Consider the following 22105-nt stretch of genomic DNA (forward strand, 5'->3'; position numbering starts at 1 on the left):
GTTGAAGTCAGAACTTTGTGGATCTAGTCCTCCAAGGTTTTTCTTTCTGGAACTGATAGAGAGTATACTGTCCCCGAAACAGTAAAGTACCCGGTAGGAGATGAATGACGCAGCCATAGTCCCAGTTTAGAAGCAGAGTGGTGGCCTTTTTTCTTGCTGAAGACCTCCAGCATGTCTGAATATTCTGGAGGTGTTCTAAACAAATCAGATGCACTGGGGTTCGAAGTGAAAGTTTCAACAGATAATTCAGAAGGTGTCTCAGGCCCCTCTTCTTTTGCCCTGATTTGGCCAAACCACATCAACACCAGTAGTTTACTTGACTGTCGAATTGTGGAATTACATCCAGGAATAACAACCGAATGTGGGCTGGAGAAGAAAGAATCGGATAGGAGAGGACAGTGGACAACAGCAGAAATGGAAGGAGGTGGGGATCCAAAGGGAAATAATAGGCAGGTGAAAAGAAGTGAAAGGTCAGAGTGAAAAATAGAGGAGGCGGGGTGAGCACTGGGAATGTTTTTTTTCAACCAAAAGGATAAACCGATAATCATGCCATCAGGTTGGAGGGTGTGACGAGAATACACATAAAATTAAGATGTTTGCTGGCCTGGGTTAGCATCAGTGACATCAGCAAGTGGCCTGCCACCTGCCCTCAGGGGAAGGAGAGATAAGGAACAATGGAGCAGCGTCTGGAGATGTGTAATGAAGGGACGGGGGAGAGAGAGCTGTCTGGAGCGGCTCCCCCTTTGAACCTTGAACTGTTTGAAGTGATGGACAGGCGATACCCCAGCAGGGGGATAAAAAGGGATCAGTTCGCTAAGGCAACACACACGCCACCCGAGGTAACGGGACCCTGGAAGCGGTACGCTTCTCATGAGTCGGTGGGAAGTACCAGACAACGGCCAGGGTGGAAAGGTACGATCAGCGGGAACCCGGTGTGTGTCCGCCCTTGCCTGGGTGCCGGGTTCACTGCAGAGGATCGACCGCATCTGGAGGAGGGGTCACAGTCGGTGACCTCAGGTGACATCACCAAGGACCCGCCCAAAATCGCCGGTCTGTGAGTGAAGCCGTGTCTGAATGATCAGTTGTTCCTGTTCCCTCTATCTCTTCCCCCACATTGTCCATCGCCATGGCAACGATTACTGCGAACTGAACTACTAAACTGGACTGAACTTTCAGTCACTTTGAAATTTGGTCATTTACCCCCAGACAACGATAGAGCTTGATTGATGCTGTTATCTTAATTCTGTGCACATGTGTGATTATCATCGCTGAACTGTTGCATTTCTTATCCTTTCGATTACTGTGTTGCTTGTCTCTTTAATAAAACTTTCTTAGTTCTAGTACTCCAGACTCCAACTGAGTGATCCATTTCTGCTGGTTTGGCAACCCAGTTATGGGGTACGTAACAAGGGTAACTGAACAGAATACAAGATGTTGCTTCTCCATCCTGAAGGTGGCCTCCTCTTGGCTCCATACCTCCATAAGCATCTTTGGTGTGTTCACTGTCTTTCAGATTTTGTATTTCTCTTGTGCAGGCAACTGGATATTGGATTTTAAACCAGAAAGCGCAAGAACTGTCGGGTAGATCAGAGAGGGACAAACAATGTAGTTATTACAAGAGAATTTATAACCTCTGATTGTAATTATTATATTCGTAATTATATCCCTCACTAAAAACCTTGAGAAATTTCTATAAACATATACTGTAGATACACAAGACTGAGTTAATGACTGGGACCTTACACAGTTAGGTCATTAATAGAATGTCGCATCACCTGGAGTAGGTTATAGGCTGGGATCAAATGCAGGGGTTCAAGGGGTTATATATGGAATAAAAGGTCCCCAAAATGAAGTTCATGCTGGGATCCAGTTTAAGGGTTCAGGGGTTCAGGGGTTCATGTATAGAATAACCTATCCCTGTGAGTGGGTTGCAGACTGAGATGAAATGCAGAGTTATGGGGTAGAACAGATCTCTGGGAATGGATTACATGAAGGGTTTACATCACGATTACATCACGAGTTTGGTGGGTGGTTCGTGGGATATACTGTATGTTCGATAATGGATACCCACAATGATTTAAAGACTGGTATTTAAGTGTCTGATCACAGCACAAAGCAAAGGCGTGTTTTTGTAGTTATCTAAATATGTCATTTTGGCTTCACTTCCCATGTTTGTCATTTCTACTCTGAAACTTGAATTCTACAAACAAAGTGGATTCAGGTTGGCACGCTGTAAGGTGGTAAATCAGTAACCTTTATCCTTTCAGGAAGTGCTATCCTGGGCATAGGTCATTGCAGTCAGGTGAAGTGTACATACTGACAACATTGAAAATCAGTCTGGATCCTGGAGAAATCTCATTGCCCTCCACCGAGAAAGGAATTGGGTGAGTAGAGGATTTTAAGGGGCTTCGCGTTGTATACACGATCAGTTATTTAATTCTGTGGAGAAACTAAATTGTACAAGGGGAAACCTGTTTCATAACAGTGAGTTCGAGGGATAGGAGAGATCAGGTGCTCTGGGGTGTGGCTGTGGTTTATATTACAGAACAGATCGGCGAGAGTGAGTTGCAGGCTGAGGCCTAACCATGGGGTTTGAGTGGCTTGGATCTGCAATGAGAGAACTGTGGAGTGTGGTGAACCCAAGTGCAGAGTAAGGTCCAAAATGAACCCAGACTTAGACTGGATATAAACAGGACAACACAATGTTACGCACTAGCAGCAATAGATATGAAACGGAGTCGGGTTTTTATAAATAAACAGCAATATTTATTAACCGCTACTCAAAAACATAGAAAAGTAAACAAATGACTAACTTAAACGGAAGTTAACAGTGTTATGCGTCTTTGGTTATCAAACAGTCAAACTTAAAGACAATTCTTAACAGATCTTACTCAAACACAGTGTTAAGGTGTTAGTTCAAAGAGTCCAAGTGATTTATGAAAAAAATTTGAAGAGAGACTTCCCGAACCAGCGATGAAGAAAAGACGAAAATGGTGACGAAGATCCCAGCCGAGAGATGCCTTGTCCGAAGAGATCACAAACAATAAGATTTCTCACAGTAACTCACCTTTCGCCGGAGGTGGTCACCACACAACACCCGAGATCATGCAGGGGTTAACCAAAAGTGTGTGCCACAATACCCGTATGGATCATACCAAATGTCAGTCACAGGACACGGTTGATTTCTTGGGTTCGTACGAAGCTGGAAAATTCTTCACTCTCGCTCTCTCGCCTTCCACGATTATGTAACCACCGACTGTGACTCCCCAACAAAACAACTCCTCAACAGACTGCGGTCTCCCCTTTCATACCAGTTGGAACATGCCATCACGTCACATCACATCACCCCACTATCACGACAATTACATCATGACAATATCACAAGACAGTTACATCATGCTCACGAGATACTCACGGGACAGATAACACCTTCCCCCATAAAAGAAACTTTTGATCTACCAAGAGCAAAATTTTAACTACAAATTACAAAATAGGCAAATGTATAAAGTTTACAACATGTACAATACAAATACAGTACTAATATAACATATGGCAGGAGTGTATACAAATATGAAGACTCCACTCCATAAAAAAATTACATTATAGTTCAACATCTATAACAGCCAGCAATTACATTAACTTTGTCTTCAGTGTGAGTTATTAAGAGATCATATTCTTGTAAATCAAATTCCAATTTAGCTAGTTTATATTTTTGTTTTTCAGTTTACTCAAAGATATCAACGTGTTATGATCGATGTAAACCACGAGTGGTTTCTGAGTTGCACCAATATACATATCAAAATGTTGCAAAGCTAAAATAAGGGAGAATAATTCCTTTTCTACGTTTGAATATTTTCTTTTATGCCCTCTAAATTTCTTGGAAAAGTAAGCCACAGGATGGTCAACATCATCATAATTATCCTTTTTAGTAACGCTGCTCCAGCAGCCTCGTCGCCAGCATCCACAGCTAGGGAAAATGGCTTTTCAGAGTCAAGTGACCTGAGCACAGGGTGGTGACATAGGATAGCTTTCAACTTATCAAAGCCCTCCTGACAAGGCTCCTTCCAAACAAACTCCTCATCTTTCTTCAGGAGGTTAATTAATGGAAGGCAATCTCGGCAAAGTTCTTACAGAACTTACGGTAATATTCTACCTTTCCCAAGAATCTTCTCAGAGCTTTTGTTCCAGTTGGAGTGGGAACCTCCAAAATTGCGTGAATGCTCGCCTGAACAGGAGCCAACCTGCTTTGACCCACAACGTAACCAAGATAGGTCACAGTGGCATGGCCAATTTCACTTTTACCTAAGTTAAAAGATAGGTTAGTTTCTGAAAGCCTTTCAAACAGCTTTTCCACTACAGATATACGTGCTTCCCAAGTGTCGTTCCCTGTGACTAAATCATCAATATAGGCATCTGTAGGTTTTAATCCTCGAATTACAGAGTTAGTTATTCTCTGGAAGGTTCCTGGAGCATTTTTCATTCCAAATGGCAAAACATTGTATTCATTTTACCCAGATGGCGCTACAAATGCAGAAGCTTGTCTACCTTTATCCGTCAAGGGAAAACACCAATATCCTTTTAACAGGTCGATCTTTGTAAGAAACTTGACTTTTCCAACCTTATCCACACAATCATCTACCCTAGGGATTGGATATGCATCAGCTTTTGTTACAGCATCCACCTTTCTGTAATCAGTACAAAACCGAATACTACCATCTCATTTAGGCACCATGACACAAGGTGAACTCAAATCCAAAGTAGAAGGTCTAATAATATCATTTTCTGGCAAATAATTAATTTCTTGTTCGGCAAGTGTACATTTTTCCACATTCATGCGATCTGAATGTTGCTTTAAGGGTTTGGCGTTTCCAACATCTACACCATGTGAGGCTACTGTGGTTCTTTTTGGAACGTCTGGAAATAAAACCCTAAATTTCATAATTAACTGCTTCATTTGCTGCCGCTGCTGTGGCTGTAGATGAGCCAATTTCTCATCAATATTTTCTAAAATAATCAAATTTTTTACTCTGGCAGAAATAAAGTTTGGTTTAAAATAAGCCTCAGATGGATCAGCTACCAGGTTGCCAGGGAGATCAGACTCATTGTCATTGACGACAACAGTCATAGTGGCGGACTGTTTTTCATAATATAGTTTCATCATATTTACATGATAAAGCTGCGTTGGCCTTCGGCGGTCTGGTATTTTTACCACATAGTCCACATTATTAGCATTAGATATAATCTCAAAATTTAGCTTGTAAAGTGACCGTTTGCACAGGGTAAAGAACAAACACTTCATCTCCCGGCTTAAATGACCTCGTTCTAGCTTCCTTGTCATACCAAGTTTTCATTCTTTCCTGAGCAGATTTTAAATATTCTCTTGTTAAGCTACAAGCTTTTGCAATCTTTCCTTAAATTTGAAGACATAATCCGGCAAATTAGTATGTTGTTCTTTGTTAGCACACTGTTCTTTTAATAACGCTAAACGTCCATTGATACAATGCCCAAACACAAGTTCAAAGGGGCTAAAGCCTAGGGACTCCTGCACTGAGTCCCTTACTGCAAACAAAAGCAAATGAACTTCCTCATCCCAATCCTTCTCATTTTCGACACAGAACATCCTAATCATGGTTTTAGGATAGAATGGAACCTTTCTAAGGCCCCCTGTGATTCAGGAAGGTACGCAGACGATATAATCTGTTTGGATTCCAGGTTATAAACAACCTGCTGGAATAATCCAGACATAAAATTACTTCCTTGATCAGACTGGATTTCATTAGACGACCCCAATAAAGTAAAGAACTTTATGAGAGCCTTCGTCACAGTTTTGGCTTTTATATTCCTGAAAGGTATTGCTTCTGGAAACCTAGGTGCTGTACACATGATGGTCAGCAAATATTGATGTCCAGCTTTAGTTTTTGGCAATGGGCCAACACAGTCTATAATAACTTTAGAAAACGTTTCACCAAATGCAAGAATAGGTTGCAATGGGGCCACTGGGTTGACTTGATTAGGTTTACCCACAACCTGACAAGTGTGACAAGTTTGGCAAAATGTCGCCACATCTTTCCTCAAAACAGGCCAGAAGTGTTTCATTCCAGACCTAATCAGTTCCCCTCTACCACCACTCTGCTCCGTCTAGCGGAATTAGTCCTTACTCTTAATAATTTCTCCTTTTGCTCCTCCCATTTCCTCCAAACTAAAGGTGTAGCTATGGGCACCCGCATGGGTCCTAGCTATGCCTGCCTTTTTGTTGGGTTTGTGGAACAATCTATGTTCCGTGCCTATTCTGGTATCTGTCCCCCACTTTTCCTTCGCTACATCGACGACTGCATGGCACTGCTTCCTGCACGCATGCAGAACTCGTTGACTTTATTAACTTTGCTTCCAACTTTCACCCTGCCCTCAAGTTTACCTGGTCCATTTCCGACACCTCCCTCCCCTTTCTAGATCTTTCTGTCTCTGTCTCTGGAGACAGCTTATCCACTGATGTCTACTATAAGCCTACTGACTCTCACAGCCATCTGGACTATTCCTCTTCTCACCCTGTCTCTAGCAAAAACGCCATCCCCTTCTCGCAATTCCTCCGTCTCCGCCGCATCTGCTCTCAGGATGAGGCTTTTCATTCCAGGACGAGGGAGATGTCTTCATTTTTTAAAGAAAGGGGCTTCCCTTCCTCCACTATCAACTCTGCTCTTAAACGCATCTCCCCCATTTCACGTACATCTGCTCTCACTCCATCCTCCCACCATCCCACTAGGAATAGGGTTCCCCTGGTCCTCACCTACCACCCCACCAGCTTCCGGGTCCAACATATTATTCTCCGTAACTTCCGCCACCTCCAACGGGATCCCACCACTAAGCACATCTTTCCCTCCCCCCCCTCTCTGCATTCCGCAGGGATCGCTCCCTACACAACTCCCTTGTCCATTCGTCCCCCCCATCCCTCCCCACTGATCTCCCTGCTGGCACTTATCCGTGTAAGCGGAACAAGCGCTACACATGCCCTTACACTTCCTCCTCTACCACCATTCAGGGCCCCAAACAGTCCTTCCAGGTGAGGCATCACTTCACCTGTGAGTCGACTGGGGTGATATACTGCGTCCGGTGCTCCCGATGTGGCCTTTTATATATTGGTGAGACCCGACGCAGACTGGGAGACCGCTTTGCTGAACATCTACGCTCTGTCGCCAGAGAAAGCAGGATCTCCCAGTGGCCACACATTTTAATTCCACATCCCATTCCCATTCTGACATGTCTATCCACGGCCTCCTCTACTGTAAAGATGAAGCCACACTCAGGTTGGAGGAACAACACCTTATATTCCGTCTGGGTAGCCTCCAACCTGATGGCATGAACATCGACTTCTCTAACTTCCGCTAAGGCCCCACCTCCCCCTCGTACCCCATCTGTTACTCATTTTTATGCACACATTCTTTCTCTCTCTCTCCTTTTTCTCCCTCTGTCCCTCTGAATATACCTCTTGCCCATCCTCTGGGTCACCCCCCCTCCTTGTCTTTCTTCCTGGACCTCCTGTCCCATGATCCTCTCGTATCCCCTTTTGCCTATCACCTGTCCAGCTCTCGGCTCTATCCCTCCCCCTCCTGTCTTCTCCTATCATTTTGGATCTGCCCCTCCCCCTCCAGCTTTCAAATCCTTTACTCACTCTTCCTTCAGTTAGTCCTGACGAAGGGTCTCGGCCTGAAACATTGACTGCGCCTCTTCCTATAGATGCTGCTTGGCCTGCTGCGTTCACCAGCAACTTTGATGTATGTTTCATGACTTTGTTCACAGTTTTCTTCACAACTAGATGGCCACCTAAGGGCATAATATGCGCCAAAGTAAAATTTTCATTCCTGTAGATCTTAGGAACGACTACCTAGTGAACAACTGCCCAATCCTCATTTGCAAGAATCTCAGGTGGTCTCCACTTCCTCATTAACACTCCACTCTTGAAATAATACCCTACTGGCATCTTCTCAATCTCGTTATCTTGGAGAGCGTTCTCTCTCAAGGTGGCAATCTCAGGATCTTGTCATGGTCCGGTCCGTGAGGTCCGTATTCTGGTTCACGGACCGGTCCATCGACCCTTGCTCCAGGTTTTCCTGTCTCCTCTGGGGATGGCTGCATAAATAACTTCAGAGACCAGGGCGTGGCTGCTGGATTGTTCTTGTCCTTACTCCTTGTATCCCTTGCTCTGCCTTCTGTTTCCTCGCCTGGAGCCCTGCTTTGTCTTGCCGGTAACTCTCGCCTCGTCTCGAGTGCAGTCTTGTCCTGGAGCCACCCTGTACCTAGCTCCCTTCCTGTCCCTTGCCTCCACCCAGGTAAACCAGGCCGTCTTGCCGTTACCTGGGGTTGGTTCTGTCCCTTCCTGTCCCTTGCCACTGTCGGGTGGTGATCCGCGCCCTGCCCAGGAGTACCGCGCCCTGCCCAGGTGATCCGCGCCCTGCCCACGTGAACCGTGCCCTGCCCAGCAGGAGCCTGCCAAGCCTTTCCTCAAGTCTCCTGCCTCCTGCCAAGCCTTTCCTCAAGTCTCCTCCCTCCTGCCAAGCCTCGCCTCATCTCCTGCCTCCAGCCTCCAGCCTCGCCTGGCCTCAAGTCTCAAGTCTCAAGTCTCCAGCCTTCTGCCAAGCTGACCCTCAAGCCTGAAGTCTCCAGCCTTCTTCCAAGCCAAGCCAAGTCTCTAGCCTCTAGCTTCTAGCCTGAAGACTCCAGCCTCGACCTGCCTGACTGCCAAGCCTCGTTTTGGGGTCCGAGCCAGAGGCAAGACCCAGGTTCTGGGTCCTTTCCCAGTCTCTGGATCGGAGTCCAAGCCCGCGCTCCTAGCTCTCTTGTTCTGTCCTGTTCCAGGTTCCTGGTTTTTCCTGTCCATGTCCTTGCCATCGCCCTAAATCCTAGTGCTGTCCCTAGTACTTCAGTGTCTGTGTCTTGCACTTGGGTCTGTTCCCAGCCACCGCCTTATGACAGATCTCTGCTCTGCTCCGCTATAATCTCCTTCCTAGACAGAGACAAGTCTTTATCATTAGACTCACTACAAGGATGTCGATCAAACAAAGAAGGTAGGAACGTCCCTGACAAATCATCAAAATCTGAATCCCGATTTGAGCTGTCATGGGTAGTAAACCTATGCTGCACAAAACCATCTGCCTTGGCAGACTTTTTGGCCATAGGTCAGGTTACTGAACAGGAGGGATACATGTTAGAATCCATCTTTGGATCATCAGTGATTGACTTAGTTGTCAGCTGCACTGCAGGAACAACTTTTCCATCTGCTAGCTCATTCCCTAACAATAAAGAAACACCATCCACCGGTAAATTGGGTCGTAGTCCAATTTTAACAGGTCCTGAAACTATCCCTGACTTTAAAACTACTTTGTGCAGAGGTACAGGCGTAAGGTTGCCCTCGATACCTCGTATATAATTTACTTCACCAATGTCAGTCTCATCACTAAACTCTAGAACACTGTCTACCATAAGTAACTGAGAAGCCCCAGTATCCTGAAGAAACCTTATTGGTACTTGAATGGACCCTTCATTCATGGAAACAAATCCCTCTGACATAAAATGATCAAATCCCTTCCTAACTCAGTCAGACTTTGTCAGAGCTTCCTTAGAATGTCGCGAACCCTGCGGGTTGATGGGTATTTCAAAGTGTTGGACACAGGCATCTGGAACTGCCTCCTTTTCTTTCTTCTTCAGAAGGAAACAGTTAGCCATAACATGAGCAGATATCCTACAATAGTGAAAAATAGACCCAAAATGTTTTTCCTTCACTTGCTTCCCTTCATCCTTACCTTCATCACTAGCTTCCGCTTTAATTTCCGGTTTACCCTGACTATCCATGCTACTCGTTTGGAAATTCTTACTCGGAGTAAACTTACTCGTGTGGGTGAGAGCAAACTCATCTGCTAATTTAGCAGACTCTGGCAACGTGGCAGGATCCTTTTCTTCCAAATATGCCCTTATGTCATCAGGGACGCACCTTTTGAATTCCGCTATTAAAACAAACTCTTTCAAGTTGCATACTCTCCGTTCAAATTTTAAGAGGTGCAGCTGCGCTCAAAACACTTAGATTTGTCATAGGCAAATTCCATGTAAGTCTGGTTCACAGATTTCTTCAGACTCCTAAATCTCTGTCTATAAGCTTCCAGTACCAGTTCATAAGCTTTAAGTATAACCTGTTTCACAGTATCATAATCAGCTGCCCGTTCACTGGTTAAGGCCATATAAACCCATTGTGCTTTACCTTTAAATACACTTTGTAAAAGGACAAGCCAGCCGTTTTTTGGTCACGGTGAACTCTGGCAACCTTCTCAAAATTCTGGAGGTATTTATCAACATCTGCCTCATTAAATGGAGGAACCAAATTAACTTCCTGACTGGCAACAAACGGTACACCAGAGTCTACCGCTAGACCTCTTCCCTTTAATTTCTCTATCTTTTCTAGCTCAAACACCCTCTGTCTTTCGGCTTCTTCCCTCTGTTTGTCTGCTTCCCTCGGATCATACTGCCTCTGTTTATCTCTGTCTTCAACTTCAATTGTAAGCTTCTCTAACGCTATTTTTTTTCTAGCTGTAACTGGACCATATCTTTCCATACAGGAAACTTCTGCAACACCTCTTCTTCAAACACTTCCATTGCTATATAATGCTCAGCTATTTTCCTCTAACTCTCTGGCTTTGTAGTAGCCGTCGTTATCCCTGTAAACTTCAGTGCCTTGGCAATTTCCAGCACTGCACCCTTTTTCGCTTTCTCTAATACCACAGGGGTTGGTCAGTCCAGAAAGCTCCCAACATCCATTGCTGCTGATTATCACACACAAACCAATCAAACAAAATGAATCGGGTATGTCCCTTATCCCCAATCAGATCAATAATTAAACAATCAATAAGCTCCAAATTTGTTCATATCCCGGACGAGCCCCCAATTTTAGTTACGCACCAGCAGCAATACAGATGAAATTGAGTCGGGTTTTTATAAATAAACAACGAAATTTATTAACCCCTACTCAAAAACATAGAAAAGTAAACAAACGACTAACTTAAACGGATGTTAACAGTGTTATGCATCTTTAGTTATCAAGCAGTCGAACTTAAAGACAATTCTTAACAGCTCTTACTCAAACACAGTCTTAAGGTGGTACTGTACTTCAATGAGTTCAAGTGATTTATGAAATAAGTGAGAGGAGAGACTTCCCGAACCAGCGGTGAAGAAAAGATGCAGATCCCAGCTGAGAAATGCCTTGTCCAAAGAGCGCACGAAGAATAAGATTTCTCACAGTATCTCACTTCTCGTCAGAGGTGGTCACCACACAACACCTGAGATCATGCAGGGGTTAACCAAAAGCGTGTGCCACAATACCCGTATGGACCATACCAAATGTCAACCACAGGACGCCTTTGATTTGTTGGGTTTGTACGAAGCTGGCAAATTTATCACTCTCGCTCTCTCTCCTTCCACGATTACGTAACCACCGACTGTGACTCCCCAACAAAACAACTCCTCAACAAACTGCAGTCTCCCCTTTAATACCGGTTGGAACATGCCATCACGTGACATCACATCACCCCACTATCATGACAATTACATCATGACAATATCACGAGACAATTACATCATGCTCATGAGATACTCACGGGACAGGTAGCAACCAACAAAATCCAAAGGCAAAATTACAAACAGTAGCACTGGAAATGGAACTCCTATGATTGAGCACGGACTGCTCAGCATAAGGCCTTTAAGTACAGACTTTCTGTGAAGGAATGTCACAGATAATAATTGACAGTCTAAGTCTTAAAGTGATAGTGGCAACTCTGGGGAACTGGAAAGCAGAAACTTGGCTGCTGCCCCTGTCCACTAAGGACCGTGACAGAGACACCACCTAGGCCAACTCCTGATGGCTCAGGATGATCATGATGGTGCAGGTGAAAGTCCTCTGACAACGTAGGGTCCAGGCTGTCCCATGAAGGAATCTAGCTTCTTCCTTTTGGGCCATATTCATCCTAATCGACGAGGTACTGCCTTTTCACTTCAAACAACGTGGGTGTCCAAAAGTCGCCATAATGTTTAGGTGGCTTGTCCCTCTACAATTCTGGGAGGTGGAGTAAATTTGGGAACTAGAGCCAGTGGGTTGGCTGCCAAGTGTTTTAGGCAGGATACGTGGAATGTGGTGCGAATATGCTTTGTGCTTGGGAGTTAGAGACAACAGGCAACTAGGTTGATGCATTGCGGGATTTTGAACAGACCGATGGAAAAAGGGACCTGTGCTTTTGGATTCAGCGGGCATGGGAGATCTCTGGTTGAGAGCCAGACCCACTGACCAGAATCAGAATTAGCTTTATTATCACCGGCATGTAAAGTGAAATTTGTTCACCAGAAAGAAGCCTTGGTCTCTGTCTTCTCCAGCGGTTGTCCTGGTCTTGTTATTGCCACAAATTGGTCAACAACATCTCTCTTGCCTTAACCCATTTATGTCGACGTCTCTGGATTAGCACAAGGCCTTTAAGTGTAAAATTTCCATGAAGGAATATGGTAGACAATAATTGGAAGTCAGAGTCTTCAAGGGAGCGTGGCAGCTAACCATATTCCAGGGAGTTTGGAGTGCCGAAACTTGGATGCCAGCTGCTGTTCAGTTGGGACCATGACAAAGCTCCCATCCCCGTACCCCCTACTCTGGCCGGCTACTGAATGCCCAGGGTGATCATGATGGTGCAGCAGAAATTCTTCTAGGCTGCGAGTCGCCCCAGGATGCCCAGCCAGGTGCAAAGCGTGTCCCCCGTTGAGCACCTGCGAACGAAAAGGGAACAAGGATACATCTGGGAGGAGGACCATGACCTATGTCTCTTGTATGTTCCTCTTGGGCTTGGTGCAGTCCTGGAGCTGGGGATTTCTGTAGATGTCTCTCTGCAAAGAAATTGACAGAGAAATTAGTATCAAATCCAGGAGCTCCATCTGTGAAGTATGAAGTATATATGAAGTGTGAAATATACATTTTCAGTCAAAGTTTTGATTGGCAAAATAACTTTTTACCATTTCCACAATATTGACAGTCTTTGTATTTTCAAAAAGGGACTCAAAAATAAAAAATAAAAATCTTTCATTGAATAAGCATGCACAGAACAAACAAAAACAGGTAGTTGTAGAATTTGGCTATATTTGAGGCAGTGGTTAATAGATTCTTAGTCAGGGCATGAAAGTGATTAGTGTCACAAGTGCTAAGCAAGGGTGGATCCAAATGCAGGACACAAACACGTCTTGTAGGGTTAACTAAATGGAGTTTATTTAATAACTACGAGGAAAGCCATGACGCAAGGATAGAACAGGGAGAAATGAAGGAGAGTGCAAAGCAGAAGCAGGAATAAGCGTAATGGACTAGGACTCAGGCCCTGGACTTAGGCTGGAACTCAGGGTCTAAGCTAGGGCTAAGACTAGGAAGGCAGGACCAGGACAAGGAACTTGGAACTCGGAGCCTGGGCTAGGACTCCGAGCCAGAGACTGGACATGGACCCGGACCCTGGGTCTTGACTCGAGCTCTGAACCCGGACCCAGGCGAAGTCAATACATGGCTACAGGACAAGGCACATGGACAGGACACAGACTAGGACCTGGGAAATGGAACTCGGGACCCAGACATGAGCCGGGACGTGACAGTTGGAACCTCCGAGCCGGGACTTGACACTTGGAACCACGGAGCTGGGACTTGATACTTGTGTGACAGGATCCTGAATTGCCCCTATGAACTGTGCTTTTGAAAAGAGAGAGAGAGAGTTATTTAACATCGATATGGTGTTTTGAAAGAGAGAGAGAGAGAGAGAGACGAAGACTAACTGTTGGACTGTCACTTTAAGGCACTGGAAGCAACTTTAGGATTTCTGCTGAGTTGGAGACAGTACAGAGCAGCTCGTAAGTTGCTATGGTGACCGAGGGCATTATTTAATGGACACTCGATGCTATGATTTTTGGCAGGTTGTTGACACTTCTCAAGGACAGTGGCCTGCTTGTGCATTTCTTACACAGAGAGAGGAAGGAGGAGTTATTTGAGTGACAGTTGATGCTCAGCACAGGAAGATAAAATAGGAGGTCAGATAATAGACCTCAGACACATGTTTTGGACACTGAATGAGCATTGTGGGGCCCGCAGAAAAAGTGTTTTTTTGGAGGATCGATCAGGCGGATCGATCAGTCGCTCTTGCAATGAAAAAGGAAAAGGGTTGACTGGTGGGGAGTTGTCCATGTGTCCACACTCGCCTGGATGATACCTTCACCACAGAAAACCAGTCTCCTTTGTTAAAGTCACAGTCGGTGACTTTTAAAAGATTTCGAAGAACAATGGGAAGATCGACGGCGTCACCTCACCTGAAGACTAAAATCTCTCCCTCTCTCTCTCTCCATCACTACTCAACTCAATACCACGAACTGAACTGAACTGAACTGAACTTTACTCATCATCGTAAGACTGTATATTTTTACCCCTAGACTTAAAGAAGCTTGGTTTTTCATACATATATTTGCACACTTACTGATATACCTACTTATATATATATAATCATTGCTAACCTGTTTGATTTATCTGCATTTATATTAGTGTATTGCGTAGTTACTAATAAATATTATTAGTTAATAGCAATACTGGACTCCAAAGTGTTTTCCATCTCTGCTGGTTCTTTATTCCAGTCACGGGGTACGTGGCAATTGGAACCTCGGAGCCGGGACTTGATACTTGAACCCCGGAGCTTGGACTTGGAACTCAAACACAGAACGTAGAACACTGAGCCGGGACTCCTCCTTCGACACAGGACATGGAGCCGGGACTCTTCTTATTCACGGGACAGACTCAGACACAGGAGATAAAACACTGAGCCGGGAATCCTCCTTAGACACAGGACGGAGTCGGGACTCTTCTTGACACAGGGTCAGGACCCTTCTAAGGAACAGGGCCGGGACCCCTTTTAAACACAGGACATAAAACACTGACAACACACTGGAGGAACTCAACAGGTCGGGCAGTATCCGTGGCAAATATTGGTTGGCGTTTCTGGCCGGAACCCTTCCTCAGGACTGTAGAGGGACGGGGCAGAGGCCCTATAAAGAAGGTGGGGGAAGGTGAGAAGGAGAAGGTTGGTAAGTTCCAGGTGAAAAACCAGTAAGGGGAAAGATACCACTCCCATTGGATCTCCCAGTAGCCACCCACTTCAACTCTGCTTCGCACTCACATTCAGATATGTCCATACATGGCCTCCTCTGCTGCCATGATGAGGCTAAACTCAGGTTGGAGGAGCAACACCTCATACACCGCCTAGGTAGTCTCCAGCCCCTTGGTATGAACACAGAATTCTCCAACTTCCGTTAATTCCCTCCCCCTCCCTTCCCCTATCTCTATGTCACTCTGCCCCCTCCCCCAGCTGCCTATCACCTCCCTCATGGCACCGCCTCCTTCTACTACCCATTGTGTTTTCCCCTATTCTTTCTTCACCTTTCCTGCCTATCACCTCCCCGCATCCCCTCCCCCACCCCTTTATCTTTCCCCTTACTGGTTTTTCACCTGGAACCTACCAGCCTTCTCCTTCCCACCCGCCCCCCCCCCACTTTCTTTTGTAGGGTCTCTGCCCCTTCCCTCTACAGTCCTGACGAAGAGTTCCGGCCCGAAACGTCGACTGGTCTTTTCCACGGATGCTGTCCGACCTGCTGAGTTCCTCCAGCGGGTTGTGAGTGTTGCTTTGACTCCAGCATCTGCAGATTATTTTGTGTTTACATAAAACACTGAGCCGGGAATCCTCATTAGAGACAGGACGGAGTCGGGACTCTTCTTGAAACAGGGTCAGGACTCTTCCAGGGTACAGGGCCGGGACCCCTTTTGGACACAGGACATGGATACGGAGACCACACAACGATGGCCAGAAGTATAACTGGGCACAAGTGTGCTCCAAGCAGCGGCAAGCTCTTAACTCACACCGGCGGGTTAACTTTGACTGACCCGTGCTGACAAGGGAAGACGGCTTGCTGGCACTTGCTTCGGAAGGAGACTTGGCTTGTTCCGGCAAGAAACTTAGTTGGCTCCGGCCAGATGACATTGGCACTAGCATCGTTAACGCTCTCGCGAAGAACGGCTGAAAGCCGGAGATTTATAAACTGCCGGTTCAGTCGAGAGTAAACCCAGTCTCATCTGTAGGAGCAAGTATCATCTCTAGCCGCAACGGTTGAATAGCTCACAGCAGACAATCGGATGCGGGTGCCTGCGATTTCCGCACTCACGGCCGCCGTCCACGAACTTGCTGTGGACAGCCACCGTCAGCTGACAGCCGTTAACGTTCTCGCCAACGCAATTCAACAGCCTGGGGCCGCCTCAGTCCCAGTTCCAGCATCTCGCATGTCCTCCTTTTCTGCTGCCCCCGACAATCTCTGCTACTAATGTTCCCGCTCTCGCTCCCACGCCCGGACCTGAGCCGACTCCCGCCTTCGAACCCTCACAGACACCAACGTCTGTACAGGGACCGAGTATTCCACCACTAGGCAGATATTCTGGTGATCCTGATTGCCGTAGGAATTTTGTTACCCAATGCGAGCTGACATTCCAAGCCCAGCCTGGTGGTTTTGGTGATGATGCTCGAAAACTAGCGTGCATTGTCAATCTACTAAATGGACCTCCACTCAGCTTGTGGAGGTGAGTGAGTAAGGATACCCGCAGCCCAGTCGTTCCGACATTTCATGGCGGAGTTAAGGAGACCTTTTGATCTTCCAGTGCGGGGTCAGGAGGCTGCCTACTGACTCTTGGACCTCCGCGAAGGCAGAGGAACGGTGAGAGCCTAGCAGTTAAATTCCGTACGCTTGCAGTAGCGACGGGAAGGAATGAGAGTTCTCTCGTTACTGCCTTCCAGCGTGGACTGATCGCAAGGGTCCGGCATAAATTCGCTGTCGGGGACTAGCAGGATAATCTGGATGATCGGATTAATCTGGCTATTCGAGTTGACGACCGCGTAACTGAGTGGCGCAGGGAAAGAATGTTTCAAGCTTCCTACGCTCCGTATGATCACCGTTTTTTTCCTCTCTCTCTCTCTCTCTCTCCCCCTCACCACCCAGCTCCCAGTCCACGGAAGAACCTCTGCGAGTAGGACACATGCGCCTGTCTCAGGAGTAACGAGAACGGCGCAGGAGAACAGGTTCCTCTATTTTGGCGATCCAGGGTACTTCCTGGCGGCGTTTTGCAAGCGTCCAGTAAAAGCGAATACCCGTCAGCAGGGAGGGGTGTCCTGACGGGGCGGTTCTCTCTTCAGTCGCCTTCCCCTAATTGTGTAATGCTCGCTGCTTCCTTGTCAATGCCTCCTTGATGTATTCCTCCATGGCCACCGTTTCAGGAGAAGGATAAGAGCCCGCCCCGGGGAGGACTCGGAGTTCGATGGCACAATCGTATGGCCGGAGTCGGGGCAGGGTGGTGGCCTTTCTTTTGCTGAAAACCTCAAGGAGATCCACATATTCAGTCGGAATCCCAGACAGGTCCACATCCTTAGGTGACACAAGAGGGAATTCACGGAGTTTGAGCTGGACCCAGATAGGTAGACAGCCATGCCGGTCCCCACTCTTGGAGTACTTTCAGAGACCAATCGATCTGTGGGTTATGTCGGTATATCCAGGGGAGGCTAAGTACCAGTGGCAGTTGAGGTGAATTAATCAGACAGAGACAAATTTTATCATGATGATTGCTTTTGGTCACCAGTTAGAGGTGTTAGGTTGAAAGGTGGATCTGACTGGTGCCCAGAGATCGACTGTCCAGCGCCTTGACGTTGATCTTTTTGTTGAGTATGCCCACCAGCAAGGTAAATGAATCAGACTCACAAGCAACATTCACACTTCATGCCATGATAAAGATTGTCAGAACCTTGACAAAAATGAGAACATTTGCAGATGCTGGAAACCAAAGCTACACACACAAAATGCTGAAGGACCTCATCTGGCCAGACAACATCTATGGAAAGGAGTAAACAATGAACGTTTCAGGCTGAGACCCCACTTCGGGACTGTCAGAATCTTGACAACTATTTTCTAAGACCTTCTCATCGATGTACAGGGCGAGTTGGGGTTGTCTCTACTTGAATGATGCAAGGACCTTGCCGCTGCGGCATCTCTTTCATGACTGTCCAGTCGATCGTTGGCCCAACTACTGAAATGGCTCCGCTTATTTGTATTCAATCCCCATTCATGCAGGTGTGACTGTGTATTTTTGTTTCTTCCTCGGTCTGCAACAACATCGAACCTGACGTCTCTTCTGTAACTATGAACACCTCCGAGGGAACTCGTGTGGCAGCAGTACTCTCAATGGATACGATTAAATATTCTCGCTTCAGTCTGATACGCTAAAAAGCCCAACTGCTGCTAAGGTCAGTACAGTCAACAAAGATGTCTTCATGCATTTAAATAAACTATCGCCACTTATATCTTCGACCTGCAGCCACGTTTCCTGTGGGAAATTGTGCGTTTAAGGAAAGGGGATTTTAAACTCCCAATACCGACTATCTTGCTGGCAAACGTGCAGTCTCTGATGAATAAAATCGATGATCTCAGAGCTAGGGTGCTGAATCAGAAGGACATTAGGACCGAGTGTGTCCTTCGTTTCACGGATGCTCTTCATTGACTATCGCTCAGCATTTAACACCATTATTCCCACAATCCAGATTGAGAATTTACCACCTGGGCCTCTGTACCTCCATCTGCAATTGGATCCTCGACTCCCTAACGGGAAGACCACAATCTGTGCGAATTGGTGATAATATCTCCTCCTCGCTGACGATCAATATCGGTGCACCTCAGGGGTGTGTGCTTAGCCCACTGCTCTACCCTCTATATACCTATAATTGTGCGGCTATGCATAGCTCAAATACCATCTATAAATTTGCTGATGATGCAGCCATTTTTGGTAGAGGTGCAGATGGAGAGGAAAGGGCATACAGGAGCGAGATATGCCAACTAGTGGAGTGGTGTGGCGGCAACAACCTGACACTCAACGTCAGTAAGATGAAAGAGCTGATTGTGGACTTCAGGGAGGGTAAGACGGAGGACCACGTGCGAATACTCATAGAGGGATCAGAAGTGGAGAGAGTGAGCAGTTTCAAGTTCCTGGGTGTCGAGATCTGTGAGAACCCAACCAGCTCCCAACATGGCATTTGTAGCACGAAGAGTTCTTCAAAAAAATAAAATAAAACAAGGGTGGTGATTTCCCGGAAGAGACAGCAAGTGGTCCGTTAGCTCTGAAGGCTTAGCATCGCCGACACCAGGTAAGGACAGCAATTGTTTGGTGCGCTCAGACTCTGATAGTCCAGAAGTCTGTAAAAGGTGAGTTTTCAGTGATCGGTGTTTATCCTTTTCATGCGGGTGTTTAAGCAGGCTCGCCACTCTCACAGCCATGGAGTTGCTGAGCGACGCTACCCTGTCGATGTTGTCATCGGCGGTAATTTCTCGCAAAGAAAACTTGGCCTCAGTTTGTACAAACCAAGTGACGGCATTTTACTAGCAAATCTCTGGCAATATCAAAGCGACTGCGTTGGCCGACGTGTTCAATAACTCTGGAATCGCCCAAGAGCATTGCGGTCACCAATGTAGATTTTTACAAATAAAATGGTGATGTGTTTTATGTTTAATGAAATTATTAACACATTTTATTAAACTCCAAAATCTAAACACGAAACACGCTTAAAATGTTTACGTAATAATGTGGTCACGTGTCAGACCAACTTCTTAGAGCGAAACCGCAGCTCAGTGTTAGTGGTTGGGAATTAGGTATATTTCTCCCAACTACGTTACCCATTAGTAGCTTTTCTCCCAGCTTTTTGGCAGGGGCTCCGTGAAGTCTAACGGGATGTTTTCCCAGGGACCCCTCAACCATGGCTGGTTTGCCGGCTGCAACTTTATGTTCTTGCCGGGCACAAAAGATACAACGGCGACAGAATTTCTGAACATCACCGCCCATCCCTGTCCACCACTAGTCCGGCTTCGCCTTCCCTGATGCATCACCCCATGATATAACTGCAGTATTAGGGGAGGAAGGGAGGACAAGATGGCGGCGCGAGGCCACTCCAAAATGATATTATTTGTTAAGTAGGTACCTTGCACAATCCTGATTTGATGAAGACAGACGTGAGAAGCACGGAGGAACATCTGGAGAACTTCTGAAGTGCCTGCTTCGCTGCCGCTGCTACTGTGCGATCGAGAATCTCAGGAGGGGAAGGCCCCAAATCCTCGGCTTTGCCTATTGCCTGTTGCCGGGGCCGGGGTCGAAGCCCTCGGCAGAGCTGGTGCTCGGTGCTCGGTGCTCGGTGTCGGAGGGCTGGTTGGAGGCTCGAAGTTTTCGGATGGACTCAAGAGTTGGCTGTGGTCGGGTGCTTCCAGGGTGCTGCATCGGCAAGTTTGCGGCGCTGGAGATTCATGGCAGGGAGAGTTTTTCTTCCTTCTACCATCTGCGTGAGATGATGGGACTTTCGAGAGACTTTGAGATTTATTTTAATCGTGCCAATGGCCTGTTGTTTATCAAATTACGGTATTGCTTTGCACTGTTGTAACTATATGTGATAATTCTGTGGGTTTTGTTAGTTTTTCAATCTTAGTTTGTCTTGTGTTTTTGTGATAAAATACTGGAGAAACATTGTATCATTTCTTAATGCATGCATTACTGAATGACAATAAAAGAGGACTGCGTGTCCATATAATTTAATCTAATCTAATCTAATACACGGTGAGGCCACGACGACTCCGGCTTCCCCGTGAGTCCAGCTCCCATCTGGAGCCTCCTTTGTTCACCTTCTCATTTATTTCTCTTTTCCTTTGCTCCTACCTCTTCGTACAAACTGGCTTCAGTCATTTCTTCTTGCACAGTTACAATGTTGCCACTTATTTGTCTGCTGCCCCCTTCACACTGATGTCCACCCACTCATTTATTTTCTGCTCCTTACTCTCCCCTTTCTGCTGACCCTTTAATTAGTTCACACCCTGCTGGCAGCCTCACTGCTTCCGGCAGTTCTTGTATTATTAAATGCCCTACTAAATACCTGCCCCTGTTAAGGTTACAAATCGTCGACATGCCCACACCATCAGATAACTATGCACCACCTCAAAAGCATACCTGCTGTCTGTATATATATTTACTTGTCTGCCGTTACAGTGGCACAGTGCTTCTACCAGTTCTGCCACCTAAATTGAGGAACCTCATAGAAATTCGTCACGTTTCCTTCACCACAGCTGATACAGTTCTTGGCTTCCAGTCTTCGGTATGTACCTCTGAGACCCATCTATAAAAAAATGCTCTGTTTCTCCTTCCACCAGAATTTCTCTTACACCAATACCTTCCTCCTGTTCTATTTCCATTTGTCACACATGTGCCTCCCCTGCTATTATGATAATTCTTGCGGAGTTTATTCCGGTGTCCATTTCTATTCTCACTGACTTGTCTGTGAGGATGTGAACTCCCTCCCAACTGCCCCCCTACTGTTAGTGACTGTTCTCAGCCTCCCTTTGTTGAGGAGCTCTACAACGGTATGGGGAGTGTGTCGTATGTGTTGTCCCATCATCACAAGTTCGCTTATTTGTACTCCCTACACTGCGCAATCTAAAGCTGCTCGCAGCGGGGAAAATTTGCTACAAGGCGTTTCACTGAATAATATTCCACTGGCCTTCTGGTGTCCCCATTGTCCTGCACCACCACTGCATTGTAGTTCCCTCCCACATTGTTGTAGTGGAGGTGAAAGAAGTAAACAGAGACCAGGGCTTTTGTGATATTTATAAGATCCTTTTCCTTATCTGGCCCCCGTCTTACTTCTCCAGAGGGGGATTCCCTCCTTTAATTAAGGCCTGTAGCAGCACCACTAGTGCTGTGAACCCTGGTATGACATTACAACAGCAATTGAATAGACCCATTTCCCCCTTTCCTTCCCTGACATTCACTGAGTGGGGCATGAAGCCGATTGCAGAACGTCTGTCATCTGATATGTCCTTTGTTCCCTGGGAAATTGTGTAGCCTGGGTACTGTACGGGTGCTTTCCCATCTAGGCCTTGCGTAGACTAATGTTAAACCCCTCATCTCACAATATCTCTAAAACAGTGGCTATTGCCCCTAAATGACCTG

General features: G+C 46.3%; 2 protein-coding genes across 5 annotated transcripts in view; both read left to right on the forward strand.

Moving 5' to 3' along the window:
- Window positions 1-685, forward strand: part of LOC134354346 (uncharacterized) — a 32418-nt gene extending 31733 nt beyond the window's left edge. The window contains exon 2 of the mRNA XM_063063280.1: window positions 665-685. The gene's annotated coding sequence lies outside the window, so the exon portion shown is untranslated. The remainder of the gene's footprint in view (window positions 1-664) is intronic.
- A 1617-nt stretch (window positions 686-2302) lies between these two features.
- LOC134354347 (guanylate-binding protein 1-like) overlaps window positions 2303-22105 on the forward strand; it is a 46835-nt gene continuing 27032 nt past the window's right edge. Inside the window, exons 1-2 of one of the 4 annotated variants that reach the window (XM_063063284.1) lie at window positions 2314-2384; window positions 14674-14911. The gene's annotated coding sequence lies outside the window, so the exon portion shown is untranslated. Of the gene's footprint in view, window positions 2385-14673; window positions 14912-21233; window positions 21252-22105 lie in introns of those variants that run through there. The other 3 variants (XM_063063283.1, XM_063063281.1, XM_063063282.1) reach the window with 3 other exon arrangements.

This window comes from Mobula hypostoma, chromosome 11 (assembly GCF_963921235.1).
Source record: "Mobula hypostoma chromosome 11, sMobHyp1.1, whole genome shotgun sequence".
NCBI classification, from domain to species: domain Eukaryota; kingdom Metazoa; phylum Chordata; class Chondrichthyes; order Myliobatiformes; family Myliobatidae; genus Mobula; species Mobula hypostoma.